Below are 7138 nucleotides of genomic sequence, written 5' to 3' on the forward strand. Positions count from 1 at the left end.
CACCATTCTGAGTCAAGGCAAAAAGCCAGCCGAACGGTCTGCGTACATGTTGAAGCCATGGGGGAAGGCTTTGAACCGTTGCACACCGGAAGACTACGCGAATCGAGGAAAGAAGGCTGTGATTAAGTCCGATGAGGGGCCGCCGCGGAGATCAGCTTTGAGAAGGATGAGGAACAATGAGCCGTCATCTTCAGAGGAGGAGGAGGCGCAGGTACAAGAGCCTCCACGGATGCGCCGGAAGTAGCCCGCGAGGAGGGGACGGAAATCTTAGATGGATGTTGTGCGAGGAGGGAACTCTATGTCATTTGGGACCATGTCGTCATTGCTACGTGTTGTTTGAATTCTATCTAAAAATGTATGAATCTATGTGCTACGATGTGAGCTGTGTATAATGTGTGTATGAAATTGCTATTGATATGAGTATTCACTTTGCAACCACGCCAAGTCAGTTTTCTTGGTTTTTATACACAAGTCAATGTGTGGTGCCGATGCCATGGGCACAACATTTCACAGTGTGGCGCCACACATAGAAACATAATGACCCGAAACATACTGTAAGACAATTCTCCAGGGACTTAGCCGTTTTGGCGAGCCTGTTTGTGTGGCGCCGATGTCATGAGCGCCACACTTAAGGACTAAGCGTCCGGAGCCCCTGAAAATTTTCGACATATAAGTTTCAATGTGTGACGCCGATGTGAATGACGCCACACATCCTGCCACATCGGCTGGTCAGCGTCGACCACGCCACGTCGGATGGATGTGTGGCGGCGCTCGCATGGGCGCCACACAGTGTGGTGTGCCACCGATGGAAAAGGCGCCACGCCGCCACACAAAAAGGGTAGATGGGTGAAATAGTTTGGCCGTCTGTGCTTTTCTTTCAAAAAATATTATTTTTATCAAAATCGTCAAATATTGGATCAGGCGCTATTACCGGACACGGTTTTGGGTGGCGCTCAGAAAACATAGGCTGCGTTTTCGCGGATCCACCGTCGTCGAACAAGCCAATCCGACTCCAACTTGAAGTTCTCGATCTTTCCTTCGGTAGGGAACTTCTCGTCCGAGTCGAATTCTACTCCCTCTTGTTTTCAGCGCCATCACCTGGCCTATATAAGGAGCCACCATGTCCGCAGAACGACCAAATCCTGCTCTGAAGTTCTCTCGCTCTCCCAGTGCTCATCGGCGTTGCAAGTCGTTAGTTCCTGCAAGTAGAGCTAGTAGACATGGCCGCCGCGAACGAGCACGGCAAGCTGGTCCCGCTCGCCGAGATTCCGGCTGAAGACTCGTGGGACTCGTCGGAGGAGGAAGACGACGAGAGCGGGAGCGACATGGAGTTCGGGGAGTTCGATCTGAGCGGCGCGCGCAACCTGCAGGACCAGCAGACCGTCGCCGGATACGAGGATGACGACGACGACGATGACGAGTGCGGCGCCCAGTTCTCGGTGCGCCCGTTCCGCGGCGGCACGCTCGCGCGAGAGATGGGAAACCTGCAGCTGTCGGGCTTCGAGGCGCGCTCCGACGGCCCCGAGCTCACCGACCAGCACGAGCTGACGTCGTACGACATGCGGCACCTTGTGCTCCTGGCGCTGGAGGGAGGCGGGAGCATGGAGGACGACGAGGCCTACCAGCGTGCGCTGGACGGCGGCACGCCCATGTCGCGTGCCTCGCTAGCCGCCATGGTCGGCCAGGCGCTGCAGTCCGCGAGCCAGCAGCAGCAGCAGCAGCGGTCCAAGTCGCCAAGCCAGATCTTTCCGATGCGAACCGGATACTGATGTGCGTCAGATTGAAGCAAGGAAGCAAAGCTCTCAAGAATCGGCGCAACGTATCAGGAAATTCAAGCTGCAATGTAACCTTGAACTTGTAGCCCCTCATCGTTTAATGTTACTCTTCTGTGTAATTGTTCGTCTAGTTTTGTTCAGATCAAATTGTATGTCACTCCAATCTAATTGTGTAGCTATTGAAGCTCAATTCATATTCCATTTGTAGAAAATTTGAGCAGCATCTTATACAATGGCTTAAATAAAACAGATTCAATATTACATATGTATTGCATCTGCTGTTCAAAACTAGTCACATTGATACGAGAATTAAGTCTAAGGTTGTACCATTATTATATCTTAGTGTTATTATTAGGGAATAGTGTAGCCAGGTCATGTGGTGGGCCATCTAGGGTTTTAAGTTGTGTCTGTTTGACTTGGGCATGTCTAAGTCAAACTAGGGTTAGGCCCATAGTGGGGCGCCCCAGCCCAGCAAGGGCTGGCCGGCCACCTCCCCCTCATATAAGGTGGAGGGATGACTAGGGTTGAGGGTAGTTCAAGTTTAGTCTAAAGTTAGGTTATACCTAGTTGCGTGTGTTCATGTGTATCATCCCTCCGGGGGTACGGCGCTGCCGTTTATCTATTATATCCGCTGCGAAGGTTCTTGTGTTCATCAAGGATTGTCTACCTCGAGGTTTGAGGCGTATCGTTCATCGATCCGTTGTTTGCTGGATTCGTTCCCTCTTCTCCAGGCTGCGTTCATCGTGTTGTTGGGAGGATTTACTACCCCAGGATCTCGCTGTGAAAGATCGGGCATCAACCTAGGTGGATATGCTGGGATCCCCCTTATCATGTGGTATCAGTTTTCTGGGTTGCTCACGGCGAGGTTTTGTTGATCGATCGCATCTAGATCGGTTTGCATCAGAGAAGGTTGGCTCTAGATCGGTGGAGCTTGGCTCTCGGTCGAACAAGGTTGGTTGGAGGAAGTTTGGAGCTGTTTGGGCGAAGATTTTCCATTGTTTCGGGCAGTTTTCGTGGCCAGAATCGCAAATTTTCGAGTCTGCAATCGGGGAAGAAGATGGCTTTTCGGACCCCATCCGGAGCACGGCTCGGTCGACCAGCTCTAGGACCGGCCCGGTCGGCCCAGGTCCCGGTCGGACCGGCCCTACAACCGGCCATTCCGGCCAAATTAAACCGGTTCTCAGACCGGTGACAACCGGATGGATATCCAGGGGCTTCAGCGCGTTCGCCCGGTCAGCCGGCCGGTCAAACCGGCCCTAGGACCGGACCAACCGGCCCCCAGCCCGTCAAACCGGCTGCTGGGCCGGACTAGCCGGCCACCAGCCCGGTTCAACCGGCTGCTGGACCGGATCGGCTTGTTTTCCGTTCCGCGCAATCGTCCGGATTTCCACTTTCGCATTCTTCCAGGGTGCTGTCATTTCCTGGTGATTTTCATGGGAAGCGGTGTGTTTCCGGCAAAAGGTCTGGAGATGTTTTCAATGATTTTATTGATATATTAGACGGTGTGTCATTTTTTTGAGACCCAGGTCAAGTGGAAACTTCATCATGATGCATCAGTTTCAGATTATGAATTATGGGAAAGTAATATACACCAGGGTTTGCAAAGGTGTGGTATTTATGAGCGAGTGGATGGTTCTACACGGTTGGCACTTGCTGTTCGTCGTGTGGATGAAGAGATAAACGAGTTGGTGGAACAAGGAGATGCATGTGAAGGGCGTTATGGCTGCAACTTGGTTTGATTTTCAGGAATTTTTACATGCGTGTTTTGTGTTTGGTAACAAGCCTACAATGCATGTGAAGACCCTCAAACAGCCACTTCGGGTTGTGTCACCGACGGCTGAGGTTGGCAAGAGGTCGCAGCTATGTTCCAAGGAAGCTATGGCTATGTCTATTCCGTCTCCTACAAAGGAGGTGGTGTGCTCTAACACTACCATGGAGGAGGTTGTTCCAGTACCGACAGTCACTGAGGGAAGGAGACCTGGCTCTGATACCAAGAGCACTACTGTGACTGTTGAGGAGGGTGTACCATTGAACGGGCTGAATATGCAACTCAAAAAGGTACAAGATGATGATTGCAAGATAGTTGACAAGGGTCAGCGGTGGAGTTTGTTTCAGACTCAGTGCATTATCAAGGGCAAGGCTTGCAAGTTGATGGTTGATGGTGGTAGCTGTACTAATGGCATTAGCAAGGCGATGGTGGCGAGTGTTGGGGTTGTCTACATGGCGTCTTCCCGAACCTAAGCGTCTTGAGTGGTTGAATAGCTGTGGTATGCTTGAAGATTACTCATAAGGTGTGTGTGCCATTTACAGTTGATGATTATGTTGATGAGATAGAGTGCGATGTGTTGCCATTGGAGGTGTGTGGATTGCTACTTGGGCGTCCTTGGCAGTATGATCGTAATGTGACACATGCTGAGAGAGAAAATACATATTCTTTTATGCATGGTGGCAAACAACGGACTTTGAAGACTATGGGTGATGATCATATCAAGTCCGATGTGGAGTTAGTGGTGCGTAAGGAGAAGTTGCACAAGCCTAAAGTGCAGCGAGAGGTGCATGATGTTCCGAGCATTGATGTTGGTGATGTTTCAGCCATGCCTGTAGATGACAAGCCAGTTCTTGTTGGGTGACAAGCCGGATGAAGCTACACTTGTTGTTGATGTGGATGTTGCAGCATGTGCTACAGTTCCAGTTTGTGTTGATGCCAGTATACAGACTGATGATGTTTGTGCTGATGATATTTTAGTACATGTGGCGCAGATGCGCGTGGGAGGAGTGGGAGGCGAGCGCGTCAGTGGAGACAGTGGGCAGCGGCACTACCGTGCTAGGAGTACTGCAGTCCAGTTTTCCGCGACACCGCGGATGCATCGAGGCAAGGATGGCGTGTGAGACATTTATGTGGCCCAGGCATTACACATCTTGTGCCGGGTCATGTTCAGCGACACAGGGGTCCATCAAAACCTCGCAAGAAGAAGGTATTGACGCCGAAGTCCAAGCTCATGTGGAGAAGAAAGGAGGCGTCAAGTGTTGTATCAAGTCAAGAAGGCTGCGAGGGAGGATGTGGTGTGGAAGGCAAGCAAGACTTGAGGACGGTTAGGACGTGTCATGTTCATATCACGTCACCTTTTTCCAGAAGACCCTCACGCGTTGGGGACAACGCTTCTTGAAGAAGGGGAGGATGATATGGATATCTAGGCCTGGTACACTAGGACAGCCATTGATACGAGGATTAAGTCTAAGGTTGTACCATTATTATATCTTAGTATTATTATTAGGGAATAATGTAGCTAGGTCATGTGGTGGGCCATCTAGGGTTTTAAGTTGTGTCTGTTTGACTTGGGCCTGTCTGAGTCAAACTAGGGTTAGGCCCATAGTGGGGCGCCCCAGCCCAGCAAGGGCTGGCCGGCCACCTCCCCCTCATATAAGGTGGAGGGATGACTAGGGTTGAGGGTAGTTCACGTGTATCATCCCTCCGGGGGTACGACGCTGCCGTTTATCTATTATATCCGATGCGAAGGTTCTTGTGTTCATCAAGGATTGTCTAGCTCGAGGTTTGAGACGTATCGTTCATCGATCCGTTGCTTGCTGGATTCGTTCCCTCTTCTCCAGGCTGCGTTCATCGCGTTGTTGGGAGAATTTACTACCCCATGATCTCGCTGTGAAAGATCGGGCATCAACCTAGGTGGATCTGCTGGGATCCCCCTTATCAGACCGTGAGCACAGTCGAATCTTCAGGGGACCGTGAGTACAGTCGAATCTTCAAGGGACCGTGAGCACAGTCGAATCTTCAGGGGATCGTGAGCACAGTCCAATCTTCAAGGGACCGTGAGCACAGTCGAATCTTCAGGGGACCGTGAGCATAGTCGAATCTCCAAGGGACCGTGAGCACAGTCGAATCTTCAGGGGACCGTGAGCCCAGTCAAATCTTTTGTTTGTCGAAGGCAACTGAGCGATCAAGTCAGTTAGCTCGTTCGACGACCCCGTAGTAATCGCAATTTTTGCAGAGTCGCTTTGTATGTTTTGGCGACAACCCCCGAGCGAATCAAAGGAACTATGTGATGGCGTGTATTTCACACGTTCGTTGGGCAACCCCAAGAGGAAGGTATGATGCGCACAGCAGCAAGTTTTCCCTCAGAAAGAAACCAAGGTTTATCGAACCAGGAGGAGCCAAGAAGCACGTTGAAGGTTGATGGCGGCGGGATGTAGTGCGGCGCAACACCGGAGATTCCGGCGCCAACGTGGAACCTGCACAACACAACCAAAGTACTTTGCCCCAACGAAACAGGTGAGGTTGTCAATCTCACCGGCTTGCTGTAACAAAGGATTAACCGTATTGTGTGGAAGATGATTGTTTGCGAGAGAAAATAGTAAAAACAAGTATTGCAGCAGATTTGTATTTCAGTATTAAAGAATGGACCGGGGTCCACAGTTCACTAGAGGTGTCTCTCCCATAAGATAAAAGCATGTTGGGTGAACAAATTACAGTCGGGCAATTGACAAATAGAGAGGGCATAACGAGTGCACATACATGACATGATAAGTATAGTGAGATTTAATTGGGCATTACGACAAAGTACATAGACCGCCATCCAAGCTGCATCTATGCCTAAAAAGTCCACCTTCAGGTTATCATCCGAACCCCTTCCGGTATTAAGTTGCTAACAACTGAGACAATTGCATTAAGTATGGTGCGTAATGTAATCAACAACTACATCCTCGGACATAGCGCCAATGTTTTATCCCTAGTGGCAACGAGCACAACACAACCTTAGAACTTTACGTCACCTGTCCCGGTGTCAATGCGGGCATGAACCCGCTATCGAGCATAAATACTCCCTCTTGGAGTTAAAAGTAAAAACTTGGCCGAGCCTCTACTAGTAACTGGAGAGCATGCAAGATCATAAACAACACATATGTAATAACTTGATAATTAACATGACATGGTATTCTCTATCCATCGGATCCCGACAAACACAACATAGAGTATTACGGATAGATGATCTTGATCATGTTAGGCAGCTCACAAGATCCAACAATGAAGCACAATGAGGAGAAGACAACCATCTAGCTACTGCTATGGACCCATAGTCCGGGGGTGAACTACTCACTCATCACTCCGGAGGCAACCATGGCGGTGTAGAGTCCTCCGGGAGATGAATCCCCTCTCCGGCGGGGTGCCGGAGGAGATCTCCGAATCCCCCGAGATGGGATCGGCGGCGGCGGCGTCTCGCAAGGTTTTCCGTATCGTGGTTTTTCGCATCGGGGTTTCGCGACGGAGGCTTTAAGTAGGCGGAAGGGCGAGTCGGGGGCCGGACGAGGGGCCACACCATAGGGCGGCGCGGGCCCCCCCTAGGCCGCGCCGC

This window comes from Lolium rigidum, chromosome 3 (assembly GCF_022539505.1).
Source record: "Lolium rigidum isolate FL_2022 chromosome 3, APGP_CSIRO_Lrig_0.1, whole genome shotgun sequence".
In the NCBI taxonomy this organism is placed as follows: Eukaryota; Viridiplantae; Streptophyta; class Magnoliopsida; order Poales; family Poaceae; genus Lolium; species Lolium rigidum.